We start from the raw sequence: 19,290 nt of genomic DNA, 5'->3' as shown, positions 1-19,290 counted from the left end.
CCTAGTATCTCACGTTAACTTTTTCTATGTCATGAGTGAATTCATCTTTATTTATTTAATCTTTCCATCTTTAAACTCAAATTAAATTGTCTAAAATTTTAAAGCCTTACAATTTTAAAGCTTTACAATTCATAATTTTAAAGCTCTTTTTTGTCTATAAATAAAAATTATCTCTTTTATTTTATCCTTTCATTTTAAGCTATTCATTTATAAATTTATTTTTTTTCTATTCTTTTGTTTTTTGTATTGAATCTATTGCTGTAATTGCTGAAAATAGAAAATGCTTCCCTTGTAAAATAGAACTCACTGCTGGCGCTCAAGTTGTACTTCTGCCGGCAGTGCCAAAAAAAGTTAATAAGGTGCTATTATTAGGCCAAGATAGGCTTACAAGTATTTTTATTTGTTAATATTAAAAGTTGTATTGTGTCAAATTTTGTATATATTGTTTTTTGCACTTTGTTGCTTCAGTCTGCATAAGAATTTTGTATTTGTAATTTGTTTTTTTGGCAATAAATAAATTCAAATTCAAATTCAAATTCAAATTCAAATTCAAAAATTCTTTTAGTTCTACTGTAAATACCAAATATTTCTTTATATAGGCCTATAAACTATCATAATTCTTTTCGTAATTTTCGCAATGGATATTTTATAAATTCTTTTATTCAAACTATAGGTAGTTTATAATACTATGTGTTATTGTTTAAAATGTGTTATTGATTGTTGTAAATAATATGAAATCGCCTTAATCTTTTGAAAGGTAATAATAGTAGCCTAACTATTACCTTACTGTTGATCAATGGCCTAACTGTTATAAGAACTCTCCACTGATGATCAATAAAGGATCAATGAAATCAGATAAAAGTGTTAGGTATATTATGTGTAATATTTATAGCTTTATATTGACATAAAGTAATTACCTATTTATGAGATTTTGTGAAGTTAAAAACACTTTCTTTTATCTCCCCTGTATCAAGTTAATAGTGATGCGAGTCCATTACTTGAGAATACATAATAATAGGCTAATATTTTTGTAATATTATTATAATACTTTAATCAATTTAGAACTCATTATGCTAACTCATATTCTTACTGTTCTGCCATGGATTATTACCTTACTTTTCATCATCATTCCAAATAAACGTCAATTTTATGATTGGTACGGTAGTTAAACGCAAGAGAGCATAGAAAAATGTTTGTAAAGCTATTGGAATACCTATTTATTATGTTTTAAATGAATTATGCTAAAAGAGTAGCCTTAATCTTAAAATACTATGGAATTTGTATATCAGTTTTGAAAATCAGGCACTACTTTTTGGATTTTTGAAGACCTTTTAATTTGTCTTGTGAGTTCCGTATATTATACAAATCAAATACTTTAGAAGAAGCATCGATCATTCAAACAATACAATACTGAAGAAAAAAATACCTGAATCACTCTCAGCAGAAAAAAAACAGTAAACACTTAAAGGATTGAAAGAACCAAAAATTGCTAAAAATACTTTTTGCTAAATAATAGTAAGCAATTGTTACAAAATCTGATATGCTGATATAAGAACAAACATGACTGCGTTTTTAACATAATTATTATTTCTTATTAGTATCAAAAGTATTATACGAGAAGTTACCCAGTTGTAAATAATAATGTTTGATCATGATAGGCTACAGTTCCTAGATAGTAGTATTTTTTGTGCAACTAGAATGTTTTCACTTGAATTACAGTATTTTTCATCGTAGCTTACTAGTGATTAATTTTCTATGAAAATTAAAAAAATATACTATACAAGTTTTCTCTATTGAATTGTTTTTGTTTTATTGCTTATCCTCATCATTTTATAAATAATGGAAATAATTGAAATTAATAGGTAGTTGATATTGGAGATTACCGTACCGGTACTGGAAATTTGATGTTTCATCCAATATCATTTTTTCCAAGCAATAAATAAATGCTCGGTCTAATATCAATATGGAAATGACTAGTGAATTATAGAAAAGTATAGAAATGTCTCTATCAAAAGTTCAAAAAATAAAACGTTATCTGCGTGCCATCATAAAACGCGCACTGCATTTGAATAAGCGCGCGCTTTCGTTTTGTCTAATAAAAACAGCAGCAGCTGAGATTCATATGGCAGTGATGAAAATATGACAATCTAACCTAAAAAAATTACAGTTTTGCAAACAAACACAAATTATTGCAAATTGCACTGTTTCTTGATTATGAGTGAAATTAAATAACTAAATATGGTAAGTGTCAAATCTCATTTTGAGCCAAGTATTATTTTAATTTGGGAAAGAAGCTCAGTTCAATAAGGCAATGTGATAAATTCAAAGTATTTTGCCGGTATGTTAGAAGTTAGCTTTTTGAATAGGTTATAGATTTTGTTTGTGCCTCTTTATTAAATTTTTATTTATATTGATAAGCTGTTATAGACATGTATTAATGAAGAATAAACACCAGGTCAGGCAAAATCGTCAAATTACTTGAGATAGTCCACTGTAGACTTTTGTATGATGTGATGTACAGTGTCTTAGAAAATGACAACATTGCCACTCATCCTTTCATTTTCACTGACTGGGCCCAACTTTACGACTTTACGGGCGTCTTAGGATAGCCACTAACGACAGGACAAGTGTCTTGAATATGTTTGTAAACTTACATACTTGCTCGTCATGCATGTTGTGTCATCAGTCAAAGACTTCAAACATAATTTTTTAAAGTTAAATTATTTTTGTATTATTTTAATTTAGAATTTCCCAATGAACTTATGCCTTAATTTACGTCTCAACTATACGGGTGTCTTACTTGTTACTCTTGTTGTCTTCTCCATGGTCGTTGACCTGTGAATTGTCAAATTTCTTCTCAATTAATGGGGATTCACGGTCTATAATGCCGGTAGGTATGGTCATCTATGTACTCTGCCAGTTTAAAGTAGGGCCTCACGATCAGGTAGTTTTTCAGACCTCTAGCAAAGGCACCGTAGTCCTGTATTGCCTTAAGCTCCTTGGGCAGAAGGTTGAAGAGTCGAGCCCCATAGTAGGCCGGTGACCTGCTGAATTTTGTAAGCCGGTGCTGCTGGAGATCAATGTCGGCTCTATTTCTAGTGTTGTGGGCATGCCTATCTCCCCTCAATTCTGGACTACTCCTCACAGCCAGGGTTGTTACTTCGTATATGTAGAGTGAGACAACTGTGAATACGTTATGCTGGATGAAGAGCGCCTTGCAGGGATTCATCATATCTCTTCTTAGAATAGTTCTCAGAGCCTTTTTCTGTAATCGCAGAACTCTGTCAATACTCGTCTGGGCAGCAGATTCCCAAGGCACTATGCCGTACTTTAAATGAGAAGCGAATAATGAGTGGTAAGCCATGAATGCAGTTTTCTCCTCAGTGATACTTTGAATCCTTCGGATTACGAAGTTGGCAGATGACAGTTTTTTGCACAGCAGTTTAATATGATGTTGCCAGTAGGTGAGCCACTAAAGTCAGGGCAAGTGTATTGAACTGTGTGTAAACACATGCATGTCTTTCATGTTGTGTCATTTTGAACAAATCTAGTCCATTTGACTACAAGGATAGTAGCTATTATATCTATATACCATTCTTGGGTTGATAGCAGTTCCTAACATAAAAAACAAGGTCCATTAAAAAAATAAATCACTGGAAAATTATAAATTAACTTCAAATATATCAGTGGATGACAAAATAAATAACAAAAAATCAAAGATACAAAAAATTAATCTCAACAAATTATGTTTGGAAGGCTTTCGCTCTGATGACAAGACAATGTATGACAATATGTGTGCACACACATGTTGTGTCATCAGCAAAAGCTTCAACAAAATTTTTTGAGGTCAAATTTTTGTATCTTCGATTTTGAGTTGCTTTTTCTTTGCTGCTCTATTTGAGGTTTATTCTTGCGTGTTTATCATTTGTAATTTTCCAGTTGTTTATTATTTATTGCTATCGGTTGATAATTTTATTTTAGAAGCTGCTGTTAGACAGCAGTTTTTTATTTAAAGCCTTTTTTGTTTGAAGACATTTTTGTATTCAGACGTGTTTGATAAATACTGTCGTTAGTGGCCACTCTAACGAGTAAACGATTGCGTTTTAGGGTGGCCTCTAACTTCAGGAAAATTGAATTGAGCATGTGTAACATACATGTTTTTCGTTCATGAAAAAATACATTAATGGAAAAGGCTTTGAGCGTAAAAAACTGATTGACTACAACTTCTGACAAAAAACCAACCAATAATAATAATAATAGAATCATTGGAGAATCACCAATTAAAATTGTACAAAAATAATTTAACCTCAAGAGAGTTTGTTTGAAGCCTGATGACACAACATTCATGTCTGTACACACATGCTCAACACACTTGTCCTGTCATTAGTGGCCACCCTAAGACGCCCGTAAAGTTGATATGAGGTCAAAGTCAGTGAAAATGAAAGGTTGGCATTTTTTATCATTCCATCACTTTCTATAGAAGATAACTGTGGTTAAATTTATGCTGGTAAATCTACTTTGATATTTATTGTTAATTCCTGTTAAATTAATATCATCCAATTGAATGATAATTTCCATAGGCCTATCAAATATTATATTTCATTTGTCAGTGAGTTCTTTTTTTCATAATTCATTAAAAAATGTCCATATTTGAGATGAAATATTTTGTTAGTTCATGATATTCCTAATATCTACAAACAATTTAAATATCTACAACATTATAAAAAAATATTTGAGAATACAACTGCTCATCTTTTTTAGAATGCTACAAAGTTTGTTGTAGTTTGAAGACTGCAAATAGAAGTCTTTGTCTATTATCAACATTTGATACGAATCCAATTATAACAATACACGTTGAAGCTACTTTGCAGTGTATGGCAAATACAATCCTCTCAGATAATTTGTGACAATATTACTCAACGAGATTCATTCAATTTTAATTTTCAGATTTTAGTTTTAAATTCAATTTTCGAATTATTTCTAGAAGCTGAAACTATTATTTTATCTACTTTATTAATCGACCGAGCGAAGTGAGGTCTAAGATTCAAGTCGACGGTTTGGCATTTCTCTTAATGTTTAAATGTTTATATATGTTGCGCATTTACGGCGAAACGCGGTAATAGATTTTCATGAAATTTGACAGGTATGTTCCTTTATAAATTGCGCGTCGACGTGTATACAAGGTTTTTGGAAATTTTGTATTTCAAGGATAATAAAAGGAGAAAGGAGCCTCCTTCATACGCCAATATTGGAGTAAAAATCAGGATATAGAATTATTCATCATAAATCAACTGTCTAGTGGACTACTTGTAGTTCTGTGAACAGTAGACCTCACGCAGTATTCTCATCCACAAGTACCTGATTTAAACTATAGACCTCATGGAAATACAGCAATAGACTGGCTTCTCCACACATCTGTGTAATCACTTGTCAGCTGATTTATGATGAATAATTCTATAGTTTGATTTTTACTCCAATATTGGCGTATGAAGGAGGCTCCTTTTTCCTTTTATATATTATCCTTGAAATGCAAAATTTCCAAAAACCTTGTATATACGTCGACGCGCAATTAAAAAAGGAACATACCTGTCAAATTTCATGAAAATCTATCACCGCGTTTCGCCGTAAAAGCGCAACATAAAAACATATAGACATTTAAACTTCCAAACATTCAAACATTTAAACATTACAGTAAGAGAAATGCCAAACTGTCGATTTGAAGCTTAGACCTCACTTTGCTCGGTCAATAATACTACCCGTTCAAAAACATCGAACATCTTGAAAATGTATCTTTCCATCAACGTTAGTAGACAGTTGACTATTTATAATACTATCTGTTCAAAAATATTGAACATCTTGAAAATGTATCTCTTCCCATCAACGTTGTAGACAGTTGCAGCCAGACCTGATAACAGCGCTCACACTCACATTCCGGGACGACACGTCGCGGTACGATAGAACAGAAAGCTCTATGTTTATTTAGGATTTTTTCTAGAAATTTTAAATTTATAAATTATTTATTAATTTTTGAGAAAACTTAACTGGTCGATGTAATTTACTGAGCGCGAGGTCTACAGCTTACAGAACTACTAGTAATTTAAATCTATCCAAAAATATCTTCTCTGTTCTTATCTTGAAATGTATTGAATAATTGAGATTTAGAAAACCATCCATTTTTCCTCAATAACACGTAACTGGTCTCCATCAGAAAACAACGTATTATGTACGTTTTATAGAAGATTATCTCAAAACAGGTATCGTGTTTCATTCAAGAAACATGAGATGAACAAATCTCGTTCCAGCTAATTTATTGATCAGTTTAAAGTCAAAGAAATACAGGAAAAAACATTCGATGTAGCTGGCTATGAAACTCTTGTGATAAGGTGTTTAATACGAGTTCCTTCACCCCGTTACCAGATTCCTATGTGTTTTCACTCTTCTGTAAAACATTCATTGATATTTTTTGATCATAAATACTTGATTGAGTTGATGGACATTTAAGAGACATTCACTGTCAAAAAATGTTCTATAATATACTTACAAGATAAAGAAATCTGTCTGCACTCTGTAGTGAAATTTCCAATTCCTCCAATCATTCATGAGCTTTCTCATTCATAAAAAATTATATTTTACGATTTTGCGTTGAGACTAGTCATCCGCTTGCCTCTTGGCATTAACATAGAATAATATCAGGCTAAAGCCCGGTCCAGACGCTCAAGTTTAGCTTCAGTCTTTTGCTCAAGCAAAAGTCGGAACACGTAAGTCGTTGCGTCTGGACGGTTAAACGGATTGGTCTTCAAGCTTAAGTCGTCATCTTATAATGTATCGGCCGGGAATCTTTTTCCATCAAACCGTCCGTCTTTTGCCTATCCACCAAAACCTAAATCGCGTAAAAATGGAGATAGAAAAATTGTGATTTCAGATTCGGATTCAGCGCCCTCAAATTAATAAAATGCCTCGCGAGTACTTGAAAATAAGCAAGTTTTTTATCGATTTTGTATAACGCTTTTTTTCTTTAATGATTCTCATGATACTCTCAGAATTTGATGTTGATATTATGATTTTGGTTGTATCGACAATAATTATCAATATTAAAAATAATTATTAACATTAGAATAGCATTAGTATGCTAATAATTTATTTTAAACAACTATGCTAATATCATTAAAAACCTACCGAGTTGAAAGCAGAGAAAAGTCGGGAGAAAAAATAATAAGCTACATCGAGTTATCAATATTGCATGCCTCATTGATTGCAATTAATATTCCACACGACAGCTGATTTTTTACGAAATTACAATGGGATATTAATCGCATGCAAGTAATAATCCATTCGACAGCTGATTTATGATTTCTATAGTCGGATTTTTACGGTAATATTGGCGTTCGAAAGATACTTCTTTTCCTTTTCTATTATCCTTAAAATGCAAAATTTCAAAAAACCTTGTATATACGTCGACGCGCAATTTAAAGAGGAACACAACATACCTGTCAAATTTCATGAAAATCTATTGCCGCGTTTCACCGTAAATGAGGAACATAGAAACAAAATTATAAACATATTTTCAGATTCATCTTGCAATTCTCGAAGCAATGCAACGTGAGAAAATTTGTGTATTTTTAACAACCAGTCCCTACTCCAACGTGATCGATGAACTCTACCTTTCTTCCTATTTTTTTACACACATAACAAAAGTGGCCAAGAGTACTAGCTCTTCCATAGGAACTGTGCTTGTGAGCACAAAAATAGGAAAACGGACGACATAAGACGGATACGTGTGGACGCAATTTTACATCCGTCTTTTGCTTGAACCAAACGATCAGTAAACTTGTAAACTTGGTAAACATGGTAAACTTGAGCTTCTGGACCCGGCTTAACACATAACTTGGAAATGAAATATTTAGACTATAAATTATTCAATTGTCTTTATCCTAAACAAACAATAATACAACATCAAAATATTAATCATTACATTTGGAACTATTACATTCTTTGAATGTGAGTTGTGCTAATCACTTGAAATATATTGATAAACAACTTATCTTCATATATAAAAATGAATGTCTGTGTGTTAGTTTGTTTGTTCCCTATAGACTCGAAAACTACTTGACAGAACGGTATGAAACTATGGGAGTATGTTGTGTGAATATTGGGGATGGTTTCTGACAAGAAATTTTAATAGGGGGGCTAATAATAATTATATATTAATCCATTTTACAGATCTATGTTTTCGAAATTGTTGGCCAAGCGGCTAACGTAGATCGGAAAGATCATCATGTTGTTATAATGATATAATATGATTTAGCATCTAAACTTACCAGCTGTAATAAACACGTCACTCTGTGATAAAATTGTTTACTGGTATTAAAACGGTAGTTTTAAGCACATAGGAAGTCCGTATTTAGATGTAAATGAAAATATTGATTGTCAGATAAAGTTTATGATTCACCAAAATAAAGTCAAGTGTAACATGTGATACATTGACTTTTTGGCGGAACGAAATTCGCCGGGTAAGCTAGTAGACTAGTAAAATGAATAATTTCATACAACGTGAAAAGTAATAGATACGTCTTTCAATGAATCTGATATAAAAGAGAAATCAATTACCGGTACGGTACTTGATCTTTATATAATATATTACTGTATTATAACATCATGATGAGAATAAAAATCTGGAAGTTATTGTTCATATTTACAAGAATTCGGTGCCATATTTCCAATAAATATTGTTGATTTGAAAATAAATATTTGAAAAGTGCGGCTCACGTTGTAATGGCAGTATTTGATTAACATTGGTGTTGCTATCCTTGTCTATCATTCGACAAAGAAGTTAGCGCTATCCTTTTCTAGCTCTGCAACGTTGCCAGATCGGTTTTTAACAATGTAGAGAAATAATTGTTGACAAAATATATATACTATAAATATAATATAAATATTAATCTCAAGTATGAAAATTCATTCATTTTTATTCCAATTTATAAGTGATCTAACAGACTGCAACTGGCTCTTTCATATTTGCTGTCTGAGCCCCTGAACTGCTTTAGTGATCCTGCCGCTTCACCAGAAACTGAAAAACATCTTAGTTGAATCACTTCGATTTTTTTTCTTCTTTTACTATTTTGCTCACTTAAGGCTGTGCAAAGGCTAAAAATAAACTTTCTACTCGTGATATTTAGTTTTTCGATTTGTATATCATCAAGCTATCAAAATGAAAAAGTTTTCTCAGGAAGACATTTTTTTCCGATCATTACTTTTTGAGATATGAGCGACTGAAGTTTGAATTTTTGGGACAGAACATTTCAAATTCGGTAAGAGATAAATCCATGATATTCAGAGGATAGATGATTCTTCATGGTATTGTTGATCTAGTAAAACAAAAATTTCCTGAAAATATCAATTTTTGAGAAAGTTATTCAATTTACCAAAAATGACCGAAAATAACTCAACTAAAAGTTATTTTTAGTAAATTGAATAACTTTCTCAAAAATTGATATTTTCAGAAAATTTTTGTTTTACTAGATCAACAATACCATGAAGAATCTATCCTCTGAATCTCATGGATTTATCTCTTACCGAGTTTAAAATGTTCTGTCCCAAAAATTCAAACTTCAGTCGCTCATATCTCAAAAAGTAATGATCGGAAAAAAATGTCTTTCTGAGAAAACTTTTTCATTTTGATAGCTTGATGATATACAAATCGGAAAACTTTGACAAATATTTATTTATTTATTTATACGTGGATACAATAACAAATCATATAAATATGATTGGGAAGGAACAACAGGCTTGGCCCAAAACTATTCCATTCCCAAATTTTGATTACATGTCCAAAAAATAGGTTATGTTTGTTCTGTAAGAAGTTCAAGGTCATCTTTCGTCCAAAAATAAATATGAGATGCAAATTTTAAATTTAGAAAAATTAAAACACTAAATTATAGTTAAATATTACACTTAATTATCACTGCACATTGTATTAATTAAGTTATTTTATGAATTATGAAGCCAAAAATACACACAAATTCTCACTAAGAAAATATCACGAGTAAAAAGTTTATTTTTAGCCTTTGGACAGCCTTAATATGATATAGTTCAGAAAAAATATTCCTCCAATTGATAATAATATTTCACATAATTTGTATTATTTTTTCTAGTTCAAAAACAAATATTCTGGGAAATTCCAAGCTCAAATTCACTCCATAAAGCGGCACGAACTAAATTTTCAAGTGATATAAACATTCAAAATGATTGATAGTGCGTTTAATAGCCTTCATTGTTAGTTGCGACTTATTTAATTATCATATTGTAGTAAAACGATGTCCTTCTACAGCAAGAACCATTTTAAACAGTCAGTATCCATTTTAAAAAGTCTGAACACTTTTCATTCAACCAAGGCTGACAGAGGGGAATCACACTATAGTTTATAATGCAAAACCTTGAGACTTTACGATTTAAATAATTAAAACTGGATCTCTTTCTATATTCTTATTGGCGTTTCTATTTCATGTATTGTTAGATTTAGTATTGAAGAACCATTTTTTCTTCATTCTATCCTTCTTGGAATTTGAATAGAAAGAGGGCAGGCAACATTTAAAAAATAAAATTTCATTATCTTTTATAACAGTCAGGTTTCAGCTTCCATTAGCGTTTCTGTTTCATGTAAGTGTTGTTAGATTTAGTATTGAAGAACTATTTTTTCTTCATCCTATCCTTCTTGGAATTTGAATACAAAGATGGCAGGTAACATTTAAAAAATAAAATTTCATTATCTTTTATAACAGTCAGCTTCCAGCTTCCATCAGCGTTTCTTTTCATGTAAGTATTGTTAGATTTAGTATTGGATAACTATTTTTCTTCATTCTATCCTTCTTGGAATTTGAATACAAAGATGGCAGGCAACATTTTAAAAATTGAAATTTCATTATCTTTCATAACAGTCAGTTGCCATCTAACTGTAGTTTTCAGCTTTCATGGGCTATAAAATGAATTTATCTACTAAGAAAGGACAAATGCTCTTAGTACGAAATGATACTAAAACTTAGCTTCACTCAGTAGAACTATTTCGAAGGTCTTAGCGGTACAAATTGTATGTAATCACAATATAACTATCTCTTTGTTATGAAGTGCTCGAGTGATGTAATATGATGTCCAATGACAAAATATTCACATTACAAGTCTGTTATCACAAAAACAATACCTGAAACGATAATTCGACCAGTAGTAGAGTAACGTGTATATTCCTTCTTTAGTGAGTTTCAGTTCAAACAGTCAGCATAGATCAAATGGATAGCTTGATGTTATTCTTATAAGGAATTCTGACAGTTGAAAATTAATCTCAGAATAGCAACATTCCTCATAAATTTTGCGGAGCTATTCAGGAAACTATAATTTTTCTGATTATATAGTTTTATTAGAACTATGTTCTATTACTTATTCCGAAGCTCTTGTTCGTCTATTTTTCAAATGACAACGTTTTGGTTTAGGAAATTAACAATAAAATGAATTCACCATATTTAGCAGACATTCATGTACTGTATTGAATTTCCGTCACATCACCTTGACGGTGATTTCAACATGAAATTTCAATTTTTCCATTAATCCCATTTTCAATGTATTTCAATAGAAAAGATATATTTTTATTTCAAGGTGCGTACAGATATACGCGCCGCGAACATGAGCAATTCACTTTTAATCAGCTGATTATATCTGTATTTTTACAGAAACGGTAAGATCAAAGACCTTAAAGATTAATAGACTCACATGCAGCGCTAGTGTCGTACTTGGAATTGAAATCCGCCATTGAGGGGGCAACCCATAAGATTATTACATACCAATGCCACCAATGCCTTTGTGATCTATAGTATTACTAATATTATATATATAATATCTCGTGCTAAAATACCCCAATGGCGGCCTTCAATTTCAAGTAAGAGCTATCACTGGGAAGGCATGTGGATCATTCTATAGGCATTGTGGGTCTATATCTCTTTAAGGTCTTTGGGTAAGATACAGATATAAGAAGCTTGGCATCAGTTGATTAAAAGTGAATTGTTCATGTTCGCGGCGCTTAAATCTGTACGCACCTTTAGAGGAATCGTTATTGACAAGTCTTATGAAAAATATGTTAATAATTTTAAGATGATATATCGCCAGCATTTCATTTGGATAATGAACGTATTGGAACTGCCCTGTAGAATAGTAGTTGCAGCGGAATTTTGAGATACTATGGCGGGGCTTGGAACCGAACGTTCCTTACTACTGTACCAACCCGGCCGGTAATTTTGAATCACCTTATAAAACCTACTGAACACTTGATTGATTCATAACCAACTTAAGAACTTAAGTTCTTAAGCTGGTCATGACTAATCCCAGATTAAAATTGATTCAGCTTAACTTTATTCCTAACTTTATTCTAATTGAAAGAATAAGACTGATATTGTTACTACCACTTTAATGCATTCGAAAATTAATTCATATAACAGAACCAGGTTTCATGGTATTACCTACCACATCTTCAGCTGAACTAACATGTTTGTTGTACCATGAAACCTGGTTCTGTAATATGAATTAATTTTCTAATGTATTAAAGTGGTATTGACAATATCAGTCTTATTCTTTCAATTATGGAGAAATACCATAACATCTCATACCATACAATCAAATCATTCATTCTACTTAACAAAAACAATATAACAACCTGTACCCATTATTAAAAACTTAAAAATATTTCAACGACTAGTTTTCAAGAAAATGGCCTATGGTCGGAACTAGTCGTTAAAATATTTTAAAGTTTTTAATAAAGAGTACTACATGTGGTTATATTGTTTTTATTTATTTGAATAAAGTAGCCCATATAAGTGAAGTAATTTTAACTTTCATTCTTTATTGATACATACAGTAAGTACATAATCAAAATGATAGGGAAAGAAAAAAATAAGGTAACCTTGTGCTATTCCTCTCCCAAATTTAGATAAGGTTACACATAGTCCAAAATAGGTTAAGTCTTGTAGTTGTTCAGTCGTTAACTATTTTCTTACTTTCAGTTCCTAATCATTTTCACAAAGTAAATTTTAAAAAGTAGATTTTCAAGAGGCTCAAGTAGATTCTTTTAGTAAATTCAGATAAGGTTACACATAGAATTTTCCGAAATAGGTTCAGTCTTGTAGTTGTTCACTTCACAAAATAATTTTCAGTCCTTAACTGTCCATTAACATTGTACTAACAAGGCTTTGGTTATCACTACATGCACATTTGTGTGTGAAGAATTCATTAAGGCAAATTAATGATGTGTAAAAGACAGATCATATTTCCAGTGGTATCGAAAATATCAATGAAACTTTTCAATTCTGCTTTTTTCAGTAGCTGAAATCAATCAACCATGATGCACCACAAAAAACTGCATCGGTTTACTGGATGATGGAGTGTACATGTCAAGGATGATGTTGCCAATATGGAAAGTACAGGTACTGTCATCTAAAGAATAATAATAAGATATAAATAAGAATAAATGAGTGAGCGTTCAGAAATAGTGTGTAATCTATACTATAATAAAGGAAATAACTTGCTTATACACGTACGGGATAGGAAAATTAAGTTTGACGCATCATCACGTCTGAACTACTGGACTGATTAACTTGAAATATTGCATATAGATTCTTAATTAACCGAGGATGGTTATAGGCCCATTTTCAATTCTTCATGATTTTATTACGTCAAGTTTTCAGTCTGTCAAGTTTTAAAATAGTCCATTATTGAGCACGGGCTTCCTGCTATCAGTATAATATTATATATATTAATATATATATATATAATATATATATATATATATATATATATATATATATATATATATATAGTATATATATATATATATATTATATATATATGATATATATATATATATATATATATATATTATATATATATATATATATATAGTTAGATGCACTTTAAACTGTCATGGAAGTCTTAATGTTATCTATAAGATGTACTGACAGTATAGTTTATAAGGTAAACTGTAGTGATATGTTTAGCTGCTATTCAAATACTTTTTTATTCCTTCAAGTATTTACAGTGGAAAACTCAATATTACGGAATTCCTCCACAAAGATTAAACGTCTGCGTGTGGAGGAGAGTTCCATAGACAACACAAGCAGTCACTACATAATTATAAAAGAAAAGATAAGCTTCAGAATATAATAATGATAATAATGGATTAAATACAAATTCAAATAATAGTAAAATAAGAAATAATACTTAATTAAGAAATTAAAGATAAAAAGAAAAATATTAACTAAAATTAGGATTGATTTTATTTCTTATGCAGGCAAAGAAATTCCAGGGAATGAAGGAGGCTGTGAGTTGGCGTCCTGTATTTATTTTATATCATAGCAAAGAATATATCCCATTATATAGGGCGTTTATGTTCCAAATTTCACTGTTAATTCAAGCCAATAGTCCCAGTAGTTGTTTTTCGTGAAGCTATGTGACACTGGTAGTCTCTCGTACTGTGCCGTTCTTACACTCCCACCGGGCAAAAAGAGTAATATAGACAGCAGTCGACAGTAATCGGGCTTGAAGTTATTTATCGGCTGAAGCTATTATTGGAGTTATTAACTTGGCTTGAGTTAACAAAAAATCGGCTTGAGATTTGGAACATGAATGACCGACCTACACCATGAGATATCTTCTTATGCTATCTTATCTCTATGATATTTTAGAATCAGTGTAGTATATATTATATTTAGATGGATAGAAATCTAGATATATCTAGTCTTGCACTAGAAACTGTCAGTATTGGTTGAATTAGGAGTCTTGATGTTATTTTTTTTAAAAAATACTGACCAAAAAATCTGGTGTGGTACACTCACACAACTTTCCTTGCTCATTGAACTGTAAGCCTCATTCTTAGACGAGAATAATTTAGGGCAATAACATAATGACGACTGGCGGAAAAATATTTGCAACTATAATCAGACTACTGTGTATGTGTATAATTATATATATATATAATTGTTTTCAGAGTACTTTTTCCTTTGTGTAAATTGTGAAATTCGATTATTTTTTTAAAAGTCGTCAAAACAGCTGCTCTACAGATGAAATATCTCGACTATGAGAGTGTTCTTTTTATAAACTGCTCTACCTACCTACCTCATGCACCAGAAGGAGGTTAGAAAGTCCATTTCTCAAGGAATACAGGGTATGAATATGAAAAAAATCGGTCAGGTAATTTTTGTGAAAATCGTGAAAAACATAGTTTTTTGGTAATTATCCGCCATTTTTCTCAAGAATATTACGGAGCTCCTGCAATTTTCCCAGAAATGAGACTCGTGCCAGTTGATAAGGCTTATAAATAGCTATCCATGGTATAAATTTGAAGGAAATCGTTGAAGCCGTTTTCGAGAAAACGGTGAAAAACATGGTTTTTTAGTCATTATCCGCCATTTTTCTCAAGAATATTACGGTGCTCCTGCAATTTTCCTAGAAATGAGACTCGTGCCAGTTGATAGGGCTTATAAATAGCTATCCATGGTATAAATTTGAAGAAAATCGTTAGAGCCGTTTTCGAGAAAACCGTAAATAACATGGTTTTTTAGTCATTATCCGCCATTTTTCTCAAGAATATTACGGAGCTCCTGCAATTTTCCCAGAAATGAGACTCATGTCAGTTGATAGGGCTTATAAATAGCTATCCATGGTATAAATTTGAAGAAAATCGTTAGAGCCGTTTTCGAGAAAACCGTAAATAACATGGTTTTTTAGTCATTATCCGCCATTTTTCTCAAGAATATTACGGAGCTCCTGAAATTTTCCCAGAAATGAGACTCATGTCAGTTGATAGGGCTTATAAATAGCTATCCATGGTATGAATTTGAAGAAAATCGTTAGAGCCGTTTTCGAGAAAACCGTGAAAAACATGGCTTTTTAGTAATTATCCGCCATTTTTTCCGCCATTTTGAATTTAATCTCATTGAAATTCTTATTGTCGGATCCTCATGGTATAAGGACCTTAAGTTTAAAATTTCAAGTCAATCGGTTAATTAGGAATGGAGCTATCGTGTTCACAGACATACACACATACACACACACACACATACACACACACACACACACACATACACACACATAGACCAATACCCAAAAATCATGTTTTTGGACTCAGGGGACCTTGAAACGTATAGAAAACTTGAAATTAGGGTACCTTAATTTTTTTTGGAAAGCAATACTTTCCTTACCTATGGTAATAGGGCAAGCAAAGTAAAAATACTGACACTGAGCAAAAGTATTATAGTGAAATGCACTTCTTTGAAATGCATTCAGCATTGCTTGAATGGGAAACTATGATGTAGTTAGTGTGATATACTGACAGTATGAAGTGAATATCACTGTAGTAGTAGTAGCCTTGACCTTCAATAGTCTGAACCAGCAACAGTAGAAGAAAACGAAGAAGAAGATGATGATGATGATGAAGAAGAAGAAGAAGAAGAAGAAGAAGAAGAAGAAGAAGAAGAAGAAGAAGAAGAAGATAAAGAAGAAGAAGAAGAAGAAGAAGAAGAAGAAGGAAGAGGGAAAGAAGATGAAAGAGAAGTAGAAGAAGAAACAAAAACAGCATAAGCCCACATGAGTCTTGTAGAACCGAGTCGCTCAGTCGGCTTTAGCCTCTCTCGCCAATCGGTGTGTTTTCAAATACGGCCTTGTTTCTGATATAAACATCCGTTTGTTTTATTGACTGTAACACGACAACGTTGACTTTCGCGCGTTATGGTAAGTAGTAACGACCTGAACTAATTGCTAATTATCATGAATTTCTGTATTTTTCAAGTAGTTTGAAGTAAGTACTTTTAATTTGAGACTTTAGAGTATTATTGTGAGTTTGGAACAGTGATCTCTTGAGTTGAAGGCTTAGAATTTCCAAGTTTTAAATAGGGATTTATTAATTTCAAATTCAACTTTTTTTGTATTAGACTATGTTTGAATTAACAATATGATATATTAATATTAATTAACCGAGCAAAGTGAGGTCTAAGATTCAAGTCGACGGTTTGGCATTTCTCTCAATGTTTAAATGTTTTTATGTTGCGCATTTACGGCGAAACGCGGTAATAGATTTTCATGAAATGTGATAGGTATGTTCCTTTTTAAATTGCGCGTCGACGTATGTACAAGGTATTTGGAAATTTTGCATTTCAAGGATAATATAAAAGGAAAAAGGAGCCTCCTTCATACGCCAAAATTGGAGTAAAAATCAGACTAGAATTATTCATCATAATCAGCTGTCTAGTGGACTATAATACTACCCGTTCAAAAACATCGAACATCTTGAACATGTATCTGTCCATCAACGTTGTAGACAGTTGCAGCCAGACCTGATAACAGCGCTCACACTCACATTCCGGGACGACACGTCACGGTACGATAGGACAGAAAGCTCTATATTTATTTAGGATTTTTTCTAGACATTTTAAATTGATAAATTATTTATTAATTTTTGAGAAAACATAACAACAGGTCAATGTAACTTACTGAGCGCGAGGTCTACTGTTCACAGAACTACTAGTATGATATTCATGAGTTTGAAATAATGGTTTGTTGAATTGAAGCTCAAGTGTTTTCTAGTTTGAAAGAGTGATCTGTTATTTGTAATAATTCAAATTTGATTTAGATAGTTAAAAAACACTTTTTTGGACTCAGGGGGCCTTGAAACGTATAGAAATTTAGAAATTGGGGTACCTTGATTTTTTCGGGAAGCAATACTTTCCTTACCTATGGTAATAGGGCAAGGGAAGTAAAAATATTAAGTAAATTCTCAAAGGTGCGTACAGACCGTGCAGCACGAACACGAGTAATTCACTTTTATCAGCTGATGCTTCACTTTCATCTGTATTTGTACAGAAACAGTGAGATACAGATATGATAAACATAGTATCAGCTGATGAAAAGTGAAATGCGCGTGTTCGTGGCGCATAAGTCTGTACGCACCTTTCTAGATAGTGGTATAGACATAATTATGTGATATGCAACGCTATGCTGAATTGAAATGATTATTATCAAGTTGAACATTTGAAATCTAGGGTTTTTATGATTCAATATTGTTTGAGTATTTTTGAATACTGTACCGTATATGAACTTATGAAACTTATGTGAACCATTTGTTAGCTCATCGTTTTTCATAATTTCTATTGTAACATTTTATTCATTTGCAAACATTCATAATCTTCAAATGAGAATACTAAAATTGAATATTTCTTATGGAATATGAAAATCCTCACCCTTCTTCTGAAATTCAACTTTCTCATATATTGAGTCGACTTGTATAAATCCGCATTATACAAAGTTCAAGTGTATATGTGTAATGGTGGATGTAATACTCAGGCAGATGTCCATATTGAGTGAAGACTAGTTGTCACAATAACCACTTATTTCTTGAGTAATCAAGAAAGTAGTATCAGTTGATACATTGGGGCATATGAATAAAACTAGAGCATATGCTCATGAGCATGAGCATGGAGCATAAGGTTTTGCTCATGAGCATTAGGTAGAAGAATAAGCATTTGCTCATTTTTTATGAATAAGCTTTACCTCATACTCTTACCTTATGCTCCTGAACTCTGGAGCGAATGCTCACATATTTTAAAGATTTTTCATCAGCTGATTCGTCTTTGTGGCCTTACTTTGTTTTTATAGCACACGTAAGCGCTAAATATGCAAGTATAGACACCGTTTGTGTTTGGTCGTCTGCTCTGTTATCTCTATCCATGAATTGAGTTTCAGGTTAGTTGAGTTCTGAATTTTGAAGTAATAGCGTGAAAAATGTCATCTCTATAATAATCTTCAGCATAATCTTATAATCTCAATAGCCTTTTTATAATCGTCTACACTCTCATCTTCTGAAATGCCTATTTCCTACTCCGTGATGGCTATCTATCTTTATATCGTAGGTACCTTTTGTATTTATTCTTTTGTAGTTTTGTAGTAATAATGGTGATATTATATCATGGTTGAATCTAAAAAGAGCTTTATAGTTTTCAACTATTGGTTGTGATTGTATCTGGTATAGTTTCCTCTTACTCACACGAACTAGTTGAGCCATTTCACTTTGAGCAAAAGGTGAAAAGCTGCTCCAGACTAGACTCACCTTTTTTGAAGCATTTGCTTCAAAAGTTGAGCAAATGCTCTAGTTTATTCATACAATTTTGAGCATAAGCTTTTACTTTTGGGCAAATGCTCAAATTATTTTTTTGATGAGCATGAGCAAAAGGTTTTGCTCACGTTTGATCATAGAAAATGAAGCAT

The sequence above is a fragment of the Nilaparvata lugens genome, chromosome 1 (assembly GCF_014356525.2).
Source record: "Nilaparvata lugens isolate BPH chromosome 1, ASM1435652v1, whole genome shotgun sequence".
NCBI classification, from domain to species: domain Eukaryota; kingdom Metazoa; phylum Arthropoda; class Insecta; order Hemiptera; family Delphacidae; genus Nilaparvata; species Nilaparvata lugens.
The sequence above is the reverse complement of the archived record's forward strand: the minus strand, read 5'-3'. Positions refer to the sequence as shown.